A 22,068-nucleotide genomic window follows, 5' to 3' on the forward strand; every position below is an offset into this window, starting at 1 on the left:
AATAGCAGTTGCACAGCACTTTTAAACAGATAACATTTCAGGTGCCTAATGCAATATTCCTAACTTCTCCTTATTTCGTCATCTTAAATTATTTCAGGAGCTTTTTTTTACCCAGCTTCAGCTGCTACTGGCAGGTGAACACATGAGAATCATCATAATTGTGCTAAAGGATAATTATAAGTTTCCAACCTCTGTGGCTGCAAAGTCCTGGAAATCAGCAACAAATGAAAAGTCTCCAGTAGAATTTTCCTTAAATTTCACTCCCCCGCATAGCCCCCAATGGCCCTTCTCCTCAAGTTAGGACTCAGAGCTCAGCTGCAGTTTCAGATTCATTTACACATTCTTGCTTCCTTGGGATTTTTCATTGCACTGGAAAAGCAATTTTTAATTCTAAATCCCTGCAAAATCACATGCACTTTGTAGTCTTTTCTGCTATTTCCTCTCCAAAAAAATAACACTAAAAATGGAGGGTAAAAGGTTTTCACAAACACTAAAGGAAAAAAAAAAGCTTTGCTGAGGCTATAGACAATAAAGAACCAATTAACCACCTCATCCAAGAAACGGAATTGCTGGCCATTAAAAAAAGATAGCACCAATCTAAACTCTGCCACAGTGATTAGAAACTTAAGGTACAGTATATATGTTTTCTGCTCAGCACTTAACCTAATGGTTATAATGAGGATATCTAAGTGACTGAGGATATTATTTGGTCAGAGGGTCACCACAGAGCCAGACAGATAAAGCATAACTAGAAAATATGGGAATATTTTCACATCATGTTGTACAAGTTGTCTTCCAATACAAATAGGGGCATGGAAGAAAACAAAATTGCTACACCATTTAGAAATTCTTCACATTAATATACATTTAAATAAACAACAAAACAAAATACAGTGGTAAAAAACAGGATTCATGAGTGATGAAGAGTGGGAGTACAAGACTTGGTATTTGGGAAGACTTCTTAAAAAGAAAAGAGAAAGTATATCTGAATGTAAGCTGGAAAAAGAACCCCCAAAGGGGAGGAAGAATTATTCACACTGAGCAACTGTTTGCAATCTTCCATCTCTGCATAGTTTTGTGCCTGAAGGACACACAGATCTTTCCTTCCAGGGGCATTGCTGTGGATTTTTAAATAAAAAAAAAAATCCAGGGAAAGGGAAGGGAAGGGAAGGGAAGGGAAGGGAAGGGAAGGGAAGGGAAGGGAAGGGAAGGGAAGGGAAGGGAAGGGAAGGGAAGGGAAGGGAAGGGAAGGGAAGGGAAGGGAAGGGAAGGGAAGGGAAGGGAAGGGAAGGGAAGGGAAGGGAAGGGAAGGGAAGGGAAGGGAAGGGAAGGGAAGGGAAGGGAAGGGAAGGGAAGGGAAGGGAAGGGAAGGGAAGGGTATTTGAAGAAAAGGAGGACTAAGGACAGCTGGAGGGGATGTATTTCTCCAGCACAACCTCCCTGAACAGCAAAACTCTCAGAAAGACAGGACTGGAGCCCTTTGAAAGCTGCCTCCAGCTTGCAGCAGCAAAGATTAAAACCCCAGCAGTTCTCATCCATAACTCTCCCTGTTTGGCAGGGGCATCACAGCACTGCAAACACGGAGACAAACAGAAGGTGTCAGCTTAGTAATTTCCCAGCTCTGCAGTGAGCAGCATGGAAAATACGTGAACCTCTGTTTCATTCTCCACATCATAGCCAAACTCAGATCTCCATCAAGAGAGAATTCAAGTGTTTCCTCCCTGTGAGGGTGGGCAGTTCCTGGCACAGGGTGCCCAGAGAAGCTGTGGCTGCCCCTGGAAGTGTCCAAGGCCAGGCTGGATGGGGCTTGGAGCACCCTGGGATAGTGGAAGGTGTCCCTGCCCATGGCAGGGGTGTGGAACAAGATAATATTGAAGTTCCCTCCCAGCCCAAACCATTCTATGATTCTATGAACTAAGCTGCTCCAGATTTTGAAAGAGAGGGATAGGAATGTGATGCAAGGAATGTTTTAGAATATATATTAAAACACCAAGTGGAGGGTGGAACAAAGCTAATGAACTCAAAAGAAGACATCTGAACAAGTAGTTCATTACCCAGATTCCTGCATGCTCAGAAATCATAGATCATTTGCTTTCACCTAAATGTCCATTATCTCTGGTTTGTTTGGGTTGATTTTTGACATAGAAAGACATTATCCCTGCTAAGATCTCCTGACAGAGATTTAATGCTGCCATTTGTCGTGGTTTAACTCAGCCCCACACAGCCTCTCACTCACTCCCCCCTGGTGGGGTGGGTGAGAGAACTGAAAAGATAAAAGTGAGAAAACTTGAGCTAAAGGCAATTTAATAAGGAAAGCAAAACCACACATGCAAAACAAGGAGTCCCTGCTCCACTCCCCATGGGCAGGGAGGTGTCCAGCCATCCCCAGGAAAGCAGGGCTTCATCACACGTGGTCACCAAAACTGATGCCTTAAGGAGCTGGATCAGAGGCTAGATGGAGTTAAGAGGAATAAAGTGGAGATTTATTAAAGTGCCTTCACTTTATGTTTAATGTTTATATATTTATATATATAATATTTATTAAAATATTTCTGTATTCATCTAAAATATATTTTATATATTATATCATGTATGTTTATATATTTATTTATAAATTTACATATTTCTATATTTATTTATATTTATAATATATATCTAGTGTCTTCAAAGGCCACACCCTGGCAGTACCAAGCCACAGCCGTGGCTCTGCCCAGATGGCTCGATGATGGAAGCAAAAGAGGTCACAAGATCTCACATTTTTATAAGTTTTAGTCCATTTGCATATAGGAGTCAACAGTCCAATTAATAGCTTCAAATGATGAAGTTTCATCCTCCTTGCTTGCTTGCCCACCCTCCTCTTCTCACATTGTTTATGCTTTGGGCCTGAAGTTTGAAGAGATTGTCCTTGAGTCTCCAGCTAGAACAGGATTGTTTTGTCTTCACCACCCTGTGAAAAGATCCCAGTAACACTTAAAATAAAGCTACAAGCTGCACACCAAAGCAGAACAGAAAAACTTAAATCCTAAGGTATCAGGAAGATGAAAACTTCACCCTGAATGCCCCCTCCTTCTTCTTCCCACAGCTTTATATCACCAAACACGTGGTATGGAGCATCCCTTGGGACACTTGGGGTCAGCTGTGTCCCCTCCCAGCTCCTTGTGCACTCCTCACCGGTGGGGCAGTGCAAGGAGCAGCAAAGGCCTTGGATCTGTGTGAGCTCTGCTCAGCAACAACAAAAACATCCCAGTGTCATCAACACATCCAAAACACAGCCACACAGCAGCCACTGGGAAGAAAATTAACTCCATCCCAGCCAAAAGCAGCACACCATTTTGTAGCCTTTCACAGATAAGGAAATATCTCCTTCATCTTCTTAGCAAAAATCTCTCCCCCCTCCCCTGCTGACAGAGTGTAATTCTCCAAATCTGCAGCTTCAAGTGAAAGTGAATCTGATTTTGACTCAGGCTCCAGATGGGTCTAGCTGTAAAGATATTGTCATGTGAAAGATTAGGCGCTAGCTTAGACAAAGAGGTGTTCAGCTGCAAGCTTAATAGCCTCTGAAACAGCAACTGCCACCAAAGAGCTTCCAGGTACTGATATTGCTATCCATAATAACCACGGGATTGCAACAGATGATGGAAAGGCTGGAAACTCCCCGTGGGATTCAGGGCTGTGCACAGAAAGCTGCTGAGCCCAGCCAGAGCTCGGAGTCCTGCAGGGTGCCTTTGTCCACGCAGTGACAGCCAGAGTGGAGCTGGCTCTGGGGTGCCAGAGGGGTGGGAGGCTGTGCAGGGACCCCTGTGCAGGTGACCTGCAGCTCCTCAGGGCTGGGCACCTGACACAAAAGGCATGGAAAATGCAGGGGTGGGGTCAATGCCACCCATCCATGCTCTCCTCACAACGCTGACCCTCGCACAAGGCTCAGCACCTACGTGACCAAAGTGAAGGAGGGATGGAAAATCAGCATTTGCAGCACCAGACCTGGGATGGAATTGTCACCTCCTGCCCAGAAACCCCAGAAATCCCAGTCTGAGAGCTGGGAAGAATCCCACTGTGCACACTGAGCTGGCCTCCTGGCCCCTGCAGCTCAGAGTCATCCCACAGCACATCCTTCCTGGAAGCCCTCTGCATCCCAAAACCAGTTCCACCCCAATCACTGCCCTGAGATCCCGACCCTGCCTCCACCTCAGCCAAAATCACACAGCTTGGCCAGGGGGTGCAGCAGAAAAGCCACAATGGCCTGGACATGATGATCACAGGTTTGGAAGCCAGTCCTTCCTCCCACTCCATGGTGACACAAACCTAAACCTTTTGAAGCACTGCTGAATTGCACCCACCACTGGTGTTTGTTAGTATAGAAAGCTTAAAATTTTTAGTAATTAGGGTTTTAATATTTTCACCTCCTGCTTGAATTATGAATATTGCTTTGATTGCTTTCTTAAACCTTTGTTAGTTATAAAAAATATATAAATGGTATGTTAGTTATAAAAATATATAAAAAATAATATATTGTTAGTTATATTGAAGTAGATGAGGTATAAATATTATGATAATTATGTTGATATATATGGGGTTTTTTTAAGTTTTTTGTAATATATTTTATATTTTATATCTTTCATAATTTTTATATATTTTATATATTTTATTTTTTTTTCTATTTTATATCTTTTATATTTTTATATTGGTGTGAGCTGATTAAATAGATTATTTAATTGCGATTTTTTTATCGTTTGGTTATTTATTTAATATTTTTTGTAATTGTTGTATGTTTTTATATATAGATATTGAATGGTTGGAAAGGTTTATGCAATATATTTTATTAAAGTATTTATACTTATATTTATGTATTAATAAAAGAAAATTAATTGTTGTTTTGTTTTGTAGAATTGTACATCTTGTATTTGCTGGACATGGAGTTTGTCAGACAGGTGCCAGAAGTGCTGAAGGAGGCTTGTCAGGACCTACAAACCCAGCAGCTGATGCAGCAAGCCAGGCTGAGCCCCCCTTCCAAAAATCCCAAACTACCTCACCAATAGTTCTGTGTTTAAAAAAAAAAAAAAAAAAAAAAAAAAAAAGAACCAACACCTTCATCCTAAAGAAATATTGCAAAGGGAGAAACTTTTCTGCTACTTGCCACAGCTCCTGGAGAATGAGCATTCTCAGGCATGAAACAGGGTCTGTGGGCAACAGGAAAATCTCTGTGCCCCTGTGAAATGCCATGAAAGAGAATCCATAACCACCTCCCTCAGGTGAACAGGGACAGCTCAAACTGGGAGAAGCCTCAGCATCCCTTCCACTTCCTCCTAGAAACTCCTGCTGGCTGAAAAATCCTGCATCCCTGGAAAAAATGCCAAGCTGGGAGCAAAGAGCTGGGCTTGCAGGGCATCCCATCCATCACTGGGGAGACACATTCCGTGGGGGCACAGATGGGACCTGGGAGTCCCACCCCACACCCCCTGCCCAGCCCACGTCCCCACTGAAGTGTCCCTGCCCAGCCCCACGAAAACAAATATCCAGAGGGAGGGGATGTTATTTTTTCACCTCGGGTTAATGAATCTGTTGTGCTCGGTAAGGAGCCGTACATTACACATGGAATTGTGGAGTTCAGCGGGATTCCCTGGCACAGCCATGCAGGTGGAGCTGGGAAGCACTAAATTAACCCTGGCAACCATTGTAGGCAAACACCATGGCTTTGGGAAAAAACAATAAAAATACAATATTTATAGGAAATGCTACAGCAGAGCCAGAACATGCAGAGCTTAAGATGAGGACTGTTTTCTCTGTTATCCATCTTACCTCACATCCAAAAAGAATCAGGCTAAAGGTACACTCTTATTTTTTCCTGATGGATCATGCAAATACAAAATTACTGTGGGCTTACACCACACCAACATGTGCACAAGTGTAGTTGAGTGATTTTTATACAGACAGCAGGAGGAAAGTTTAACTTCCCTAAGTTCACTTTAGGCAACCAGACCACAGATCTGATGAAGTGTGGGATAAACTTTGTGCAACTCCTCTTTGTTGCAATAGGTGATGAATAGATAATGGGGTTTAAGGGCTCTGGAAAGGTCACCTGCACCATCTCCTCGCCCTAAAACAGGAGCCATAAACCATCTCTGTGCCTCCCTGTGTGCACACTTTTATATTTGTGGAGCATCCAGCACAAAAGAGCTCCTTGCTGATGGACACTTTGATGATTTAAGTGTTAAATAACAGATAGGTGCTATTTATGTGGAAATTATTTGTGTTGGGACAGAGACAAGAAAGCAGCATTTTCTCCAGTGCCTCTGCCTGCCTCACCTGCACTCTCAGTGCTCATCCATCTCCCAGGATTGCCTGGAACATTGCTCATGTAGGAGCATTTTCAAACAGCTCACATTTTCTTTAGAAAGTCAACCTGTTCAGTAATGGCTCATTCTGCTCCTCCCACCCCCTGCTACAACACTCTCCTGGGACCAGGAGGGGAGAAGATTCAGCCTGCACTGGAAAACAGCTTCATGTACATTAAAATATCACCACTTGCAAGTGTGATGCCACTGCAACCTGCAAAGCCAAAAATAGCAGCTTTTTCCCAGGGGAACGGAGAAGGACAAATTTCCAGCCTCCCAGAAGGGATCAAGGAATGCAGGTGCATTCCTTAGTCCTGCAGTACCACAATCTGCAACAGCAAAAATGTTACCAGAAGGATGGAAAAACATTGGTTGAGGTCATTATATTTTATATAATGACCTTGTACACCTGTGCAGTGGATCTGCAGCTCAAAGATTAAAATAAGACATTTTACAGAGATCAAAGTGATAATCCCACATTGATCATTTTCCAAAACACTGAAAGAACCTGATGAAGCGTTTGGTGGTGTCAGGGACCTCTATAGGGTGCTTGGGTAGGAAACAAAGAAATCATGGAATTATTTGGGTTGGAAGACACTTAAAACTCATTTCATTCCAAGCCAGGGACACATTCCCCTAGGAGCTCGTTGCCCAAAGCCTCATCCAAACTGGCTTTAAACACTTCCAGGGATGGGCAGTATTGCCCTGCAGCCAGCCATCACCTCAAAACTACAAACAAAGACCTCAAAAATATTTACATTACCCCTTTTTCCATGATAATCAAAATCCATATTTCTATTTTCAAACAAAACCTGTTTTTCTTACCCACAAAGATGCAGGATTCCTGGCTCTGCCACAATCATCCCTTATAACTCATTCAAACCATTCCAGCCTGGATGTGCAGAGGCTTAGACACTTCCAAAGTTATGCAAAGAATTGGGACAACCAGGCAATCAGACATCTCCAGAAACACTCTGGTGTTTTGTAGGGTTAGAAGATGATGTGAGGAATATCAATGTGGATCCTCCTGTGCTTACAGAATCATATCCCAAAAATCTGGAGTGCAGCCACAGCACCCAGGGCATGGGGAGCAGCTGACTCTCTTCCCTCAGGGGCCAAAAAGAAGCAAAATTGTCTGTTCCCAAGGAGGAAGGACACTTCAGGAGGTCTCTCCAGCCACTCTGAGACACAAAGGGAGGGCAAATCAAACACAGCTCTCAGTTCACCCCTTCCCCTATGTCCTTCCAGCCCTTGTGGCCCCCCAGGAAAGCACTGGCAGACCAGCAGCTCTCTCCAGGAGACACATCAGGACTGACACCCATCACAACTCTTCACACACCAAGCTCTGGAGATTTTTTTGGAGATCCACATGGTTGTAGGAGCAGCAGCCAGGCTCACAGAGGGATGTGCCATGTGACTGAATCACCTTTTGGGAAGATTTTATTGTTCTCTGCCCCAGGAAACCTGGAGGGGACAGGGCTCCTTCAACACCAGAGCAACTGAGCTCGAGCAAGCAGCCAGATTTTTAAGGCAGGAAGCAGCCAAAAGAGCCCCAGGAGTTAAAAGCAAGAGTTACTAACTCCAGCTATCATCTGCCTCTCGGTGCCGTCACAGCAGCACACGGTTTTGCCTTTTTGCTGGCAAGATGAGAGCCTCAGAGAAGCCAAGCAGAGAGAAAAGTATTTCACCGAGCAGAAACCACTCTTGGATGGCTTTCAGTGACCTTCCCAGTCCTCCCAGAGACACTCAGGAGTGCACACACACCCCACCATTGCTCTGCCACGGCTGGGGCTGTCGCCCTTTTGGCAGCCCCTGGATCCCGACTGATGGAAAATGCTCTGGATGCAAGAGGAGAGCATAGTGGCACTGCTGCAGAGCAGGAGCTGGATGCAGCAGTGGCAGCAGCAGCAGCAGGAAGCACCGAATTCCCATTTAAATAAAATGCCAAAAGGCAGTCAGCGAAAGTGACATTTATGGTGTTACTACAAATGCATTCAGTGGGAAGCTGAGTAGCAGAAGCAGGTTGGGGGGAAAAAAACAAGCTGTAGTGAAAACTGCCATCTGTATATTGTGCCCCATTTTTAATATTCTGTATTCTCATAAAAAGTGTTGTTTCTGTCACTATTCAATCTCCCAAACTCACATGGAACACTGTTAAAAGTCAGCAGTGTGTGAAATGGTATTTTAAAATAAATGAAACCCGCTCGCAAAGCTGCGGAGGAATATTGCAATGCCAGGGTGCTGACAGACAGGCATTGAAAAGTAACAACCGTTATCATCTTAAAGCAAAGCGGATTAAATAAAAACCCACAGCTAGTGGTGCATTACCAAGTCTGATATTGACACAGCTGCCGTGGTGGTTATTTTTCATTGTCTCATCAAGACAAAGCATCACGGGATATCAATCTTCCCTCTGTCAGGCCATGCCTGCTGTAAAGTTTTTCGTTTACATTTTCATTATATCCCTTTTATCTCAGCTGCCAGCAAAAAAATATATATATGTATTTTATATATATACACATGCATCTACATATATATATATATATGTATGTGTGTGTGTGTGTGTATCTGTAAGCACGGATGTACTTTTGGGAATGCTGAGATGGGTTCACCTTCCACATTGCCAAGCCACAGCCTCCAGCCAGGAGGATGCCCCCAAGACAAAGCAGCCCCCAGCTTGGTGAGCTGCAAGGACTGGGTTACACCCCCTCCAACTGGGGGTGGGGCAGTGGTGGGCTGGTAAAAATCTGACATTTTCAAAAGTGTGATCCCCTGTGTGCTTTCTTGCCAAGAAATCCAACCCACGCAGCTGCCAGGGCTGGTGAAAACACCCTTCCTGTAACCATGTTTTGCTGGGTGGGCCAGCCACATCTGTTCTGCTACCAAGCTCACTTTGGGGCATGGAGAAGAAGAAGAAAATGAAGCAGAAATTGTAATTCTCCTTGGAGGCTGTCTCATCAATATTAGGAGCTGTTACATTTCTCCCTAGCTCTGCAGGTTGGTCTCTGCATCTGATCCTTCCACACACTTCTGTCCGTCTTTAACTTTTCCAGCCTTGCAGCACCACCCAAGTGTTTGCAGGCAAGCCTTGCCAGGGCAGAGAACTGCCCCTGAGCATCCCAGAGCTCACCTGTCCTTTCACCCCTACTAATAACCCTGTTTTTGTAAGGTATGAGACAGAGCCAGCTGTTTGCAGCTGGCCACAGCATTCCTCAGAGCAACAGGGACTGCAGAAGAAAAAAAGGGAAAAAAAGGTGGGGGGGGGAAAGTGTGTTCCCTTATTCATAAGAGAGCTCCATCTTCCAAACCTATCCCAAATAGCTGATGTGGCTGCTTCCTGCGCTTCTGATTTAATTAAGCGCAGCCTACGACATTTCTGTCTCCTCAGAGGCGGCTCAGCGCTGCCCGGTACAGCCCTTCGAGAGTAGGAACTCTGGGAAACGTAGTTCAGAGAGGGAACACGACGCTAAAGCAGCCACGGGAGGCTGGTGGTGCCCAGGAGAGCTGCAAAACAGGCAGAATAAACAGCAGAGCTCCTTGGGAAGGGGCTGAAAACAGGCAAGTGTGGAAGTGACCACCAGCAAAGCCCCAGCACACCTCACTCCTGTGATGCTCTGATGCAGAATAAACCCTCCTTCCTTTCCTCGGCTCCCAAATCCCCTGCAATGTTGGGCACACACCTTTGCAGCAGCCCACGGGTGTTCTGTCTCTGGTTACAGCCCCCTGTGCTGAGCAGCAGGAGGGGAAGGTCGATTACACCCTCCCCAAGCCAGCAAGGGGCTCTCTGCACTGGCCTGGATGGGTTTTCCCCAATAGGGATCCTCCAGAAAGCTCATCAGCATCACTGGCATTGTCCTGAGGTCAAGCTGCAAACAACAGTGCAAGGTAAAGCAATCCCAGAATCACAGGGCTGGAAGAGACCTCAAAGATCATCGAGTCCAACCCAGCCCCTCAACTAAACCCTGGCCCCCAGTGCCACATCCAGGCTTTGTTAAACACACCCAGGGATGGTGACTGCACCACCTCCCCGGGCAGCCATTCCAGAACTTTATCACTCTTTCTGAGAAAAGCTTTTTCTTAATATCCAGCCTGTATTTCCCTTGGAGTAGCTTGAGGCTGTGTGCTCTGGTTGTGTCAGTGCTGCCTGGAGGAAGAGCCCAGCCCCAGCTGAGCACAGGCACCTTTCAGGAGCTGTGCAGAGTGATGATGGCACCCCCGAGTCTCCTTTTCTCCAGGATAAACACCCCCAGCTCCCTCAGTCATTCAGTTCCTCCTGCCACCTTCCCTTCCATGCCTCAGTTTCCCCAGCACTGAGGACAGTATCCCTGGGCACTCCGGGATCCCTCTCTTCCCATTTCCCCGCTGGAAAGCCCCTGGCAGAAACTGGGAAAGCCCATCCCACCGAAGAGCTCCACACCCCTGGGATGTGTGTCCTTGGTGCTGCTGCCAGGAGCATTCCTTTTCCATCTCCCTAATTTTTCCTTTTTCCAAACAACAACCAGCCTTCCCAAGGTGTTTTCATTTCAGGAGAGGATCATTAACCCCTACAAAAGGAAAACTACTGGCGGTTCAGCGATGCTCCAGCCCTCATCACTGCATCCCTCCGGGGTCAGCTGTGTTTGTGTCCACTCCCAGCCCAAATTCGACCCCAGGTCCCGCCCCTCCAGCCCGGGGCAGCAGAGCAGCAGCATTGCCACCTTCTGCACAGCAAGCAAAGGGTTACACCTGCTCCTCCAGCAGCGTTCCCTCTCTCCCTCTCCCTCTCTGCCAGCAGCAGCAATTGCCATTCTGCATCCTTAATAGCAGCGTAATCAAAAGTTATGATGCATTTTTCAGTAATCACAAGAAATGATCCCCACTTAGCGTTAAGTAAAGCAAATTTGCCACTGGAAGGATGAAAAAAAAAAAAAAGAAGAAGAAAAAGGAGAAGTCAAAAGCATTTCAATTTTCATTTGAAACGAATGAGTCAGAGTCAATTTGGTAAAGCAGTTAACAGCAGCTGTGCTCCCCTTCCCAGCCCCTTAACAGGTACAATTTGCTTTTAACAAACAACCTCGCAGAGGTCTCTGGCACCATGTTAACACAGTGGCATTCAACCCCTCTTGCTGTTGTGTATTTAAATTGGGTAATAGAGTCAGGCAGAGGAGATCCACCATGAATCTTAAGAAGTGCAATTTGACAGCATCTTAAAACAACAACAACAACACAAAAAAAAAAAAGTGGGGGGAGCCTTTATAAAAAAATAATAAATGAGTTTGAGAGCAGCTTTTGTTGGGTTATTGCAAAGCAGCATATTAAAAACAACTGAAGTCCCAGAAAGCCCCAGCATGGCAACAAGATCCCAGCAAGTTTGGTCCCAAACCTGGGGTTCTGAGCACTCAGGGCACCTCCCCAAAGAGCTCTGCAAAGCTGGGAAGGACATTTGGCAGCCAAAGCATCCCCAGCCCGGGTGGATTTGGGGTACTTTGCCCCACACCAAGAGCTTCAGTGGAAGGCTGTGTGTCAGGAAAGAAGAAAAGCAACAAAACCAAAACACAACAGAGCTGCACAACCCATGCTAAGGTTGCCCCAAGCCTTCAGGGCATCCCACAATCCCATAACCTGAGCATTTGCTTGCAGAGAGGGGAACCCCTGGGCTGGAACAAAAAGTAGAGAAATGTGATGATCCTTCAGCACCCCCTGTTATCCCTCCTGACCCCACAACAGCCCTGTCCTTCCCTCACCTCAAAGCCAGGCCCTTGAAAATGCCCTCATCTCACTTTTGGTCCAGACAGTCATCATCTCTCATTCATTTGTTCTCTGAAGAAATCTCATTTCATTACTTTCCAGGCTCCTGAGCTTTGTGGGGTATTACAGGAGGTCAATGAAAAATTCATGTTCTCAGTCAGTAATTGGCATTTTTGTTTCCTTTTTTTTTTTTTTATTTTAGAGGAAGGAAAGCAAAGAAAAGGATGTGAGTGGGGCAGACAGCAGGGTGAGTGGGTATCTTCTGCTGGTTATTAAGATAAAGTCTCTCATATTGCTCCTGGCCACTGTACTCTGGTGCTTGCTCCAAGCAAGCCCTTGTAATCCTGCATATTGAAATCTGAAAGCATTCCTGGTACTTTCATTAGAGGGACAAGTAATGAAAGCAGACTGGACACACACAATTATTACAGTGTAATCCTCTGGAAATGAAGTCAATGCAATCACCCAGCATTCTGCTTTCTTCTCATTTTTTCGACTTCAAGTAAGTGCTTCCCAAATTCCAGCTGAAGTTACTGTTACAATCAATAGCACAAGGGCTCTCAACATAAGACTCAATTAATATGATGCTTGCAAGTGCTCCCCTATTGATCCCAGGCTGGTCTGAAACCCCAAGCAGCGCTGGCACCAACTGCAGCATTAGCAAGGAAGACAAATGCAGACCTGGGGGATGCCAGCAAACTGAAAGGAGCAGCAGATCTCTTTAAGGACAACCAAATAAAAGAGAAACTCCTGCAAGCACGGGGCACTCTCCAAAACCCAAAATCTGTCTGGCTGCAATCCACTCTGCTGCATTTGTCACCCATGGGCTTGAGACCAGGATTTCACCCACCCAACTTGGTGGTTTTTCAGGCTGACCTAAAAACAGAGGTCAGACAAAAATAAGGGAATAAAAAGCTGTTCTATTTATTGAAGGGCCTTCAGGTACATTTTAGGACAGACAAAGCCTCCCAGGGCCTACACCCAAAATGGACCAAAATGGTCACAAGGTTTTCACACTTTTATAAGTTTGGTCCATTTGCATATTGGGGGTTAATCTTCCGATTACATCTTCAGGTAATGAAGTAATTTTACCCCAAGTTTGCTCTCCCCCAACTCACTTTTGGTTACATTTTTCAGGGCCTGAGGCCTCGATTCCCAGGCCTGGACAGGAATTGTGTTGGCCCAAAATGGGAAGCCAGTAGCTGACACTGTATGTGGAGACAAAGTTACACACTCAAGAATCACAGCATTACAAATAGATGAAAAACAAAAAATCTAAACTCCTGAGGATCAAACTCAGGGGAAGAGCCCGGCTCAGCCACCCTCAAGGCCCCGTCCCGCGGGGCCGTGCTCCGGCTCCCCGCGCTGCCGGCGGCGAGCTCGCTGTCAGCCAGCAAACAGATTGCTGCAGCCAGCAGCACCAAGGCTGCCATGATTACAGCCATTAATGCACTGCATCTGATTCACCTCCAAGGCCCCACGCTCGGTGACAAATAGGGACAGGATTCCCGGCTTTGCCGAGCGCGGCCTGCGGCGCTGACCGCCCGCTGGGAGCCCCGCGGAGAGCAGCAGCAGGGATCAGGACAGCAGCATTCCCCGGGGGCTCGGGGTAGAGCCCCAGCAAGGACAGGAGATTGACAGCTGTCAGTCACAGGTGGTGGTCCCAGAGATTGCGCCCCAGCAGGTCCTCCTCAGTTGGAGGGTGTAAAGAGGTCCTTTCTCCTGCCCTTGCTGCAATCTCCTCCTGCCAGGGTTGTCCCCAGTCCTCCACGTGTTCCCATTTGCTGCTGCTTGGGATCCACATTTCCCCGAGGCCAGAGGAGGATCTGTTCCTCCAGATTTGTCACCTCCTCCAGGATCACCTCTCCTAACCCACGTCCCCCAGCAAGGAGAGTCACCCATTGGCAATTCCCTGGGACATGGGCTTCCCTTGAGCTTATGTGACTCCAATCCCAGGCCCAGGTTCTCCTGGTGCCACCTGTTCTGCAGGGTGGTAAGGCACTGGAGGAGGCTGCCCAGAAAAGTTGTGGATGTTCCATCCCTGGAAGTGCTCCAGGCCAGATTGGATGGGAGGCAGAACAACCTGGTCTAGGGGAACACGTCCCTGCTCATGGCAGGGAATTGGATCTAGGTGATCCTTAAGGTGCCTTCCAACCCAAACCGTTCCAGCATTCCCTGGTACCACAGCCTGACCCCATGGCTGTTCCCTCAGGGCAAGGGGAGCATTTTACCCCTGTGCTTTTTCTACTCAACATCCCTTTGTACTTCCTTCCAGCTGCCCTTTGTCCATCACCTCACGCACTGAAAACCAGAGAAATCACAATTTTAGCACCTCCACCAAAGATACAAAACCTTCCACAACAAAGCCAAACCCTCCCCATTCCCTACCCCAACCTGCTGCCTGACTCCCAGAGATCAGCCAAGCCCCACTGCAGCCTGATTTACCTGGGGTGAGGCTTTCCTGCCTTAACCTGCTTCCCCAGCCCCACTCCTTGCCCTACAGAGCCCATGGCAGGAGAGAAAAGCCAGACAGGCACCGCTCCAGCATCATCTGCTCCTCAGCCAGGGTGACGTCTCCTTGCCAGCAGCTGCAGCCCAGGGTCTGGGCAGGGGGGAGGCATGCAGGCAACCTGAAGGTGGACACTTAGCACATTTATTACCTGCTTATTAGATACCAGGCTCCCATTATGATGAATTGGCTGAGTGATGGCTCCCGCCAGCTCCCGGTGCTCAGCAAGGCTCTTTAATTCCATTTTGCACAAGCTGGGCCAAGGCGAAATCGTTTCCGAGAGGAAGGAATAAGCAGTTGTTTTTCTCCTGCATCCAAAACAATCTGACCCTCTGCACAATCTCAGCAGGACCTTTCCTGCATGCACTGTCTCTCCTCCTGACCATGTTGAGTGGTTTAGATTAGATATTAGGAAGATATTAGCTTTAGATTAGATATTAGGAAGAAATTCTTCCCTGTCAGGGTGGGGAGGCCCTGGCTGCCCAGAGAAGCTGTGGGTGCTCCTTCCCTGGAAGGGTTCAAAGACAGTTTGGATGGAACTTCAAGAAACCTGGGATAGTGGAGGGTGCCCTGCCCATGGCAGACTCATCCTGAACAAAAGGACTCACTCCAAGCTCTGCAGTAATAATACCTCATCCAGGAGCCTCCCAGCAAAAAACTGCAGATGGGAACAGGTATCACAGGGTTAAAAAGTCATCAGATGGTGGAAAGGCTTTTCTGAGAATGGAGACAGTCTCAAAAGACATTCCAGAAAACTGAAACCCAGAGAGATGATTTTGCAAAGCAAAATGATAAGAAGATAAGGAAATTCTTAATTGTTCCACAAAACCACTGCTTAGCTCTTTGTCTTCCAGAAAACTGGAATTCAGGAAGGAGATGATTTTGCAAAGCAAAATTACAAGGAAATTCTAACAAAATCACAAGGAAATTCCTAATTGTTTCACAGAACCATTGCTCAGGTCTTCTAAAAGCTGTGGTGAAAGTCACAGCCAACAGGGAGATGGTTTTGGGTGCCTCTCCTGAGGGCTGTCATCCTCTTGTGATAATTTCTTCTGTACTCCTCAGTTCTGTAGAAACATGTCCCTACATCCTTTATCCCTCCCTCAGGCCAGATTCAAACCTGCATTCAGGGGCAAAAAGTTCAAAGAATAAGAAAGCTGCATTCTCACTCAGCCACTCCCAGGCTTGGTGCTTTAGACATTCTTGGGCTTTTTTCTGCTAAATTTGATCAGTGAAAGCAATCCCTGGATGCCGAGTCCAGCAGAAATGACCAAGCTTTGCTAAGCAGAGATATTTCATCACCATTCACCTCAGCTGGCAGGAAAGACATTCAAGAGCTTTAGTGGAGGCTGTGTCAGAAAAGAAGAAAAAGAAGAACATTTGGCAACCAAAGCATCCCCAGCCTGGGTGGATTTGGGGTACTTTGCCCCACACCAAGAGCTTCAGTGGAAGGCTGTATGTCAGAAAAGAAGAAAAGCAACAAAACCAAAACACAACAGAGCTGCACAACCCATGCTAAGGTTGCCCCAAGCCCTCAGGGCATCCCACAATCCCATAACCTGAGCATTTGCTTGCAGAGAGGGGAACCCCTGGGCTGGAACAAAAAGTAGAGAAATGTGATGATCCTTCAGCACCCCCTGTTATCCCTCCTGACCCCAGAACAGCCCTGTCCTTTTCAAAAGGGGCTCAGGGGCTTTTACCTCCCTCCAGCTTTACCCAACAAGGTCCTGTGGACTCTTTTCAACCAGGCCCCCACTTCACCATTCCAAAGGAATATTCACCCAGACACAGACGGGATGAGGAGCCTCATTCCCAGAGAGCTGAGCACAGAGAGGTTGCTGTGAGAGAGATGAACACCTGCCCCACTTAGGGATGGGCTCCGTGCTCCAAGTTCCAAGTTTCCCTCCCATCGCTGGAGGGCCCCGAGCCCCAGCCCGGGGGAGGATCACACGTTCTACATATCCCTGCTGAACTGTTACACATTTCTGTGTGCTCCTCAGACTCTGCTAGCAGCAAGCAGGAGAGGAGCTGCCATCTGGGACTGCATGTGCTTCCCAGACAGATGGCTGCCTATTCTCGTCGTGTTTTATTTCGAGCAATGGTTCGTACAGCACCAGCGCTAGTGTGAAAATGGGATGTGACAAGATGTGTATTGCTTACACCTTCTGGAAAGTTCAGATAAAACCAAGATGTACAGAATGTAAGAATCAATATAATTAGGTAATTAAGAGAAGCGAGAGCCCCCTGGTTTAATGCTGCATTGTGCTGGTGTGTGTTGCAGGCTGTGTATGCGTGTGTGATATGGAACATACATATGTATGGTTCCACCTTTGTGCATGTACACAATGCAAAACCCGTGAGAAATAATTAATGTATACATCCAGCCATTAAAATAAACACAGCTACCTGCTCCAGCAGGCCGTTCAGACAGAACTGCTGACAAACACACTCTCTCTCACCATTTTCACAGGGCAGGAAATTCCCTCTGTCGTGCTGGAGCAGGACACAGGGCAAGGTCCTGATTCTGCCCCTGCTCCTCAAACGTTTTTTCCTGCATTCTGCATTGCAGAACACCAACATCTAGAAATGTCAGCAGAAAGAAGAGCAGCATCACATGCACTTACTGGCTAAGCTGGGGTCATTGCCTTGCTCTCTGCAGAGTCAGGAATTCAGCTCTGGGCAGTACAGGGACACTCATCCACAGAGAGCTTGACACGTTCCCAAGTACACAGGAGTGGTGAAACACAGCTATAAAACCTGTTTCCGAGTTATTTTGCAGCTCAGGTTTGAACTGAATGTGTTAAAAGCCACTGGTCACACATATGGAGCCTGCTGGAAGCTGACTTCCTTCCCCCATGGGAGCCCTGAGCAGCTCACAGCTCAACAGCTCCCACAGAGGTCCTCACACAGACTCAAAGGAAAAAGATGGCAAGAAAAGAATTCAGGACAAAAGTGCCTGTCCCCTGGCTGCCCAAAGGCACGAGTTCAGGCGTAATGAGCTTTTGGAAGAGGCTGCTGCTGTGCTCAGGTACATCTGAGGCTGCACTTTGCTCATGTTCTGTTTCTTCAGCCCCAAGAGCAGCAAGGGTCCATCTCATTTTGCACCATGTGGGACTTGGGCAGAAGAGCAAGTGAAAGAAAAGTATTAATTGAGCCACATCTCAACATGCAAATCCCAAAGAGTGAGGTCCTGTGCCCATGACCCCAAAGCCCAGCTCCTAGGAAGATCAAGAAAAGCAGAGATGTCCTCTAAAATAGCAGTGAGGAGCTGTGCCTATAATCAAAATTCATTAAAATGGGCTAATGCAGAGCAGCTGGTGGTGAAAGACCCAAATGGAGTGTAGCATGCTGAGGTTATCAGCACATAAAGTCCCTGCAAAGTTATTATCAGGCAGGCAAGAGAAAATTATGCAGCTGTCCTAAGATTAAACTGCAGGAGTGGGACTCAGTAAGGAGTGGGTGGCAGCCAAGACAGGATCCTGGGCCTGTGTGCAGGGACACCAAACCTGCTCTGAGATAAGCTCAGGGATGCACAACAGGGAAAATTCAGCTGAGGAGCGAGAGATGAGCCAGGCAGGTCAAACCACCCTGCAGGCAGGGATCCAAGGGTCAGACCAGCAAGTGGAAAACCTGCCACCTCCACGCCCCCATGCCAACTCTGACTCAGCAAATGGAGTTTTTGTACTTTCAGTTCCCAAAGCGCAGCCAAAGGGACGCTGCATAGAAACCAGACCGTGCTCGGGGAGTTTTGGCAACTCTGTCTTTTCCTCACTTTGCAGCTCCCTGGGTGTCACTCAGAGTGGAAACCTTCAGTCCGGCTCCCGTTAGGTGTAGATGTGATTTCACACTTCTGCCAGGCAGGTACTTTCCGTGCTGCTGATGGTTAATTACTTGAGGATGAATCACAGAGCTCAGCAGGGAGGTGGGGCAGGCAGAGCAGGTCTGGAGTGGGGAGGAAAACATCTCTGCATCAGGAGGGTGGGCACACGTGTGTGCGGGATTCGGGAGGAATAAATTCAGAGAGGAGCCGCAATAAATCTCCCAGCCTGGCCACTGCGGTGGGAGTTTCTGTTCCCCCTCCCCGCAACAGGGAAATTCTGCTCTTTCCACGGGGGGTGGGAAGTGGCACAGGGCTGCATTGAAATGTAAATTCACTCAAATTATTAAGCACAAGAGAGCAGCTCCTGCCAGCCCTTTGTTCCGCAGTCAGAATGTGTAATCTAGAAGAATAAATATAGTCAGATATCAGCTAAACAAAGAGACCCGGGGCCATGCATATTCAGCGACCCTCTCCCCCAGGACATCCCTTCCCCCTTTATCAGGGAGGCTCTTTCTGCAGTCAACAATTGTAGATCAAAATGCCCTCATTAACCAGGGCTGAGCTGCAAACCTCTCGCTGCTGCGTGCTCAGGGTGGGTTCCTTTATTTCCCTCCAGGAGCAGAGATCTTCCTATGCCCTGCTTGCCTCCCCTGTCCCTTCTCCATCCCGGGGGACAGGGCAGGGCTGTCCCTGAAGCCCATGGGTGCTGCACTCCATCAGAGGGATGGGGTGGCTGCGGGACAAAGTCCCAGACTCCAGCAGCTGTTGCTGCACCAAAAATTGCCCTATACTTTGCTGCCATGTCCATCCCTGTTCCAGCCAGGAGAACACCTCCAAGAGAGGCCAGAAGCCACCAAATATACCAAATTCTGCCACTTCAGGACGTGCTACCTGGAGAGACTGATGACCTGGAGACTCAGAGATGCTTTTTTAGAAAAACACCACCCAGAGAAACCATTTCAAATTTTTTTTTCCCCCCACAAGCTCCTCACCCCCTGCAACCACCACAGCAGCTCCAGGTCCAACAGAGACCTGCACTACAAGCTCACACCATGCTGTGGTGACCCAGGATGTCCCTCTGTGTCCACTCTCTGGTCACACAGGCACAAAACCATGCTGGGGACAGTGAGAAGGACAGCCCCAGCTTCCCACAGCCCTGGGGAGCTGCAAACCAAGGGCTGCCTCTGCCCCAAGCACAGGGAGTGGTGGCTGGAGGGGAATAAAGCACCAGGGGAGGAAAAGAGGGTGTTCAGGTGCTCTCCCCAGCACCTAAACACAGCTTCTCATCTCCAGGGCTGTCAGTCTCACACCTGTCACTGCCACTGAGCCTGCTGCAAGGCTTAAAAATGAGGTGGTGGAGGAGGAGGGGGAAAGAAAAAAAGAAAAAAAATCAATTTGGCTGTTTTTGAGTTATATGAATATAATAAACCCTGAGTGTCCTGCTTTTGGATGCAGTCTGTGCTTCCAATAACTCAGCAATATATTCATTAAACAAAGAGAGGTAAAAGCAGCAAGCCATTAAAAATAAAGCACCAGGAGAGGGAAGGCCATGCAGGCTGTAAATATCTTTGACTCTTTTTCAACCTCCATTTTCTTATCCCTGCTCATTCACTAATTGACCTCTGGATCCTGCATCTCAGAACTGTTTCCATCACTGCACTTTGTCCTTCAACCACAGATGCAACAAAGGATCTCAGGCACTCTCTAAATGCAGAATAACTCACAGACATCCAAAAGCAGGAGACAGAGCACATTCCCCTCATTGCCCTGGTGCTGTGCTGCAACACCCCCTGCACAAGGCTGCAAAACCATCAAAGATCAGGTGTCCCAGGTGAAAAAATACACCCAGTTTCAATCTGTTTGTGCACTGGGCACAGACCTTCTGTAGAAACACACAAAATCCTACCTGCTGGTGTTTCAGCTTCACTGCACAAAGTCCACCCAGAGCTGTGCAGACAGACTCTTCCTTCTGATCCATATGGAGGCGTTCTGGCCACAGGGCACTGCTCCCTTTGCTGGCCCAGGCAGGGCTGAGCTCCATGTGGCAGCCACCAGAGCCTCACGTGCTCATCCAGGCTGGGGGACAGCACACACACTGCCACCAAACCATCTGGAAAAGGAGGGCTTCAGCACCGCTCTGCAAGTCCTGAAGAGGTTGATACTGGCACATGTTGACCCTCCAAGGCTAATCCTAGGATCACCAGCTTGCCAGAAGGGTGTCTCTGACCCAGCATCTGAAGGTTTTTTTTTTCTTTTCTTGCCCAATCTAAGGGCTTTAACTCCCCAATTAAACACTAACTCCAATCACAGGCCACTGCAGTGATTCAGAAGACAGCACCTGGCTGGCTCAGCACCCTCCAAAAGCCTCCCCAGCAGCTGGGATAGGTCTCCCACTGGCAGGGAGGGAAGTGGTTACTCAGCAGGAGGCTCAGCTCCATCTCTGCAGCATCTGCTTCTTCTCTGGAGCTCATCACCCTCTGCGTGGTCTCATTTCTTCACAGGTTCCAGCAGCATCTCAGAGCATCACCCAACGTGACAGCAAAACAGCAAGTGAGGCTTCCCTCACATTTTCTGTGATTGGGAAAACTGCTTGCTGGGGGAGGCAGGCTTCAGTTTGGTGAGGGCACATGGGTTTTCCTGCCCCAAAACCCATAGGAGATTTCTCTATTCCTTGCCTGCAGGCACTCAGAATGCCACTTTTCCTCCTTTCTGTGGGATTTAAAAGAGCAGCCTTCTCGTGTTCTCAATCCCTCCCAAAGCTCACAGCATATGGCAGTTTGGAAGGAAATTGGGTTAAGAGCATAAAGGCTGTTACAGGAGTTTTGCTAAGTACTGGCTCTGCAAGGGAAGCCACAGGCAAGGGACAGCCTGGGGATGTCACAGACCCTGCTGGGCCTTGGAGAGCAGAAAGCAGGGCCAGGAACTCTATTTTACACCTCTTTGATGAGTTATTTGCACCCAGTCCCCTGCCAGAGCTGCACAGCAGAACAAAGAGCTCCAACAAGCTCCTCACTCTGTGTTCTTGGAGGAAAAGTGCAAGGAGGGACAGGGGATGGAGCAGCTCTCTGCTTCAGCAGCCCCTGCAGTGCTGCAGGCACAGGGGCTGGAAAGGACCTGGGGGTGCTGCTTTTGGCAAAGCCCAGGTGGGCAGGGGGACCAAGGGCTGCACCAGCCGCAGAGTGACCAGCAGGCAGTGATTGTCCCCTGGGCTGGGCACTGCTGAGGCCACACCTCAAATCCTGTGTGCAGCCCTGGGCCCCTCACTGCAAGGAGGACACTGAGGGGCTGGAACGGGTCCAGAGAGGGGAACAGAGCTGGGGAAGGGGCTGGAGCACCAGGAGAGGCTGAGGGAGCTGGGAGGGCTCAGCCTGGAGAAAAGGAGGCTCAGGGGGGACCTTCTCACTCTCTACAACTCCCTGACAGGAGGATGGAACCTGGTGGGGATTGGTCTCTTCTCCCAAGAACAAGCCATAGGAGGAGAGGAGATCCTAAGTCACACCTGAGGAGGTTTAGGTGAAAAACTTTTTCACCCAAAGGGTGGTCAGGTACTTTTTCACCCAAAGGGTGGAACAGGCTGCCCAGGGAAGTGATGGAATCACCAACCCTGAATATTAAAAAAACACGTGAATGCAACACTTGTGGACATTGTTTAGTGCTGGGTGAGTGGTTGGATCTTAGAG

General features: G+C 47.9%; 1 long non-coding RNA gene across 7 annotated transcripts in view; it reads right to left on the reverse strand.

The window, feature by feature from the left end:
• LOC135304783 (uncharacterized) overlaps nucleotides 1–21,467 on the reverse strand; it is an 81,279-nt gene extending 59,812 nt beyond the window's left edge. For 6 of the 7 annotated variants that reach the window (XR_010366026.1, XR_010366023.1, XR_010366025.1 and 3 more), the window contains exons 1-2: nucleotides 20,295–21,440; nucleotides 17,193–18,788 (exon numbers count right to left, since the gene is read on the reverse strand). This is a non-coding gene — a long non-coding RNA (uncharacterized LOC135304783). Of the gene's footprint in view, nucleotides 1–17,192; nucleotides 18,789–20,294 lie in introns of all 7 variants that reach the window. The other variant, XR_010366027.1, reaches the window with a different exon arrangement.
• Nucleotides 21,468–22,068: the final 601 nt, after the last annotated feature.

Source organism: Passer domesticus, chromosome 7 (assembly GCF_036417665.1).
Source record: "Passer domesticus isolate bPasDom1 chromosome 7, bPasDom1.hap1, whole genome shotgun sequence".
Lineage (NCBI taxonomy): Eukaryota > Metazoa > Chordata > Aves > Passeriformes > Passeridae > Passer > Passer domesticus.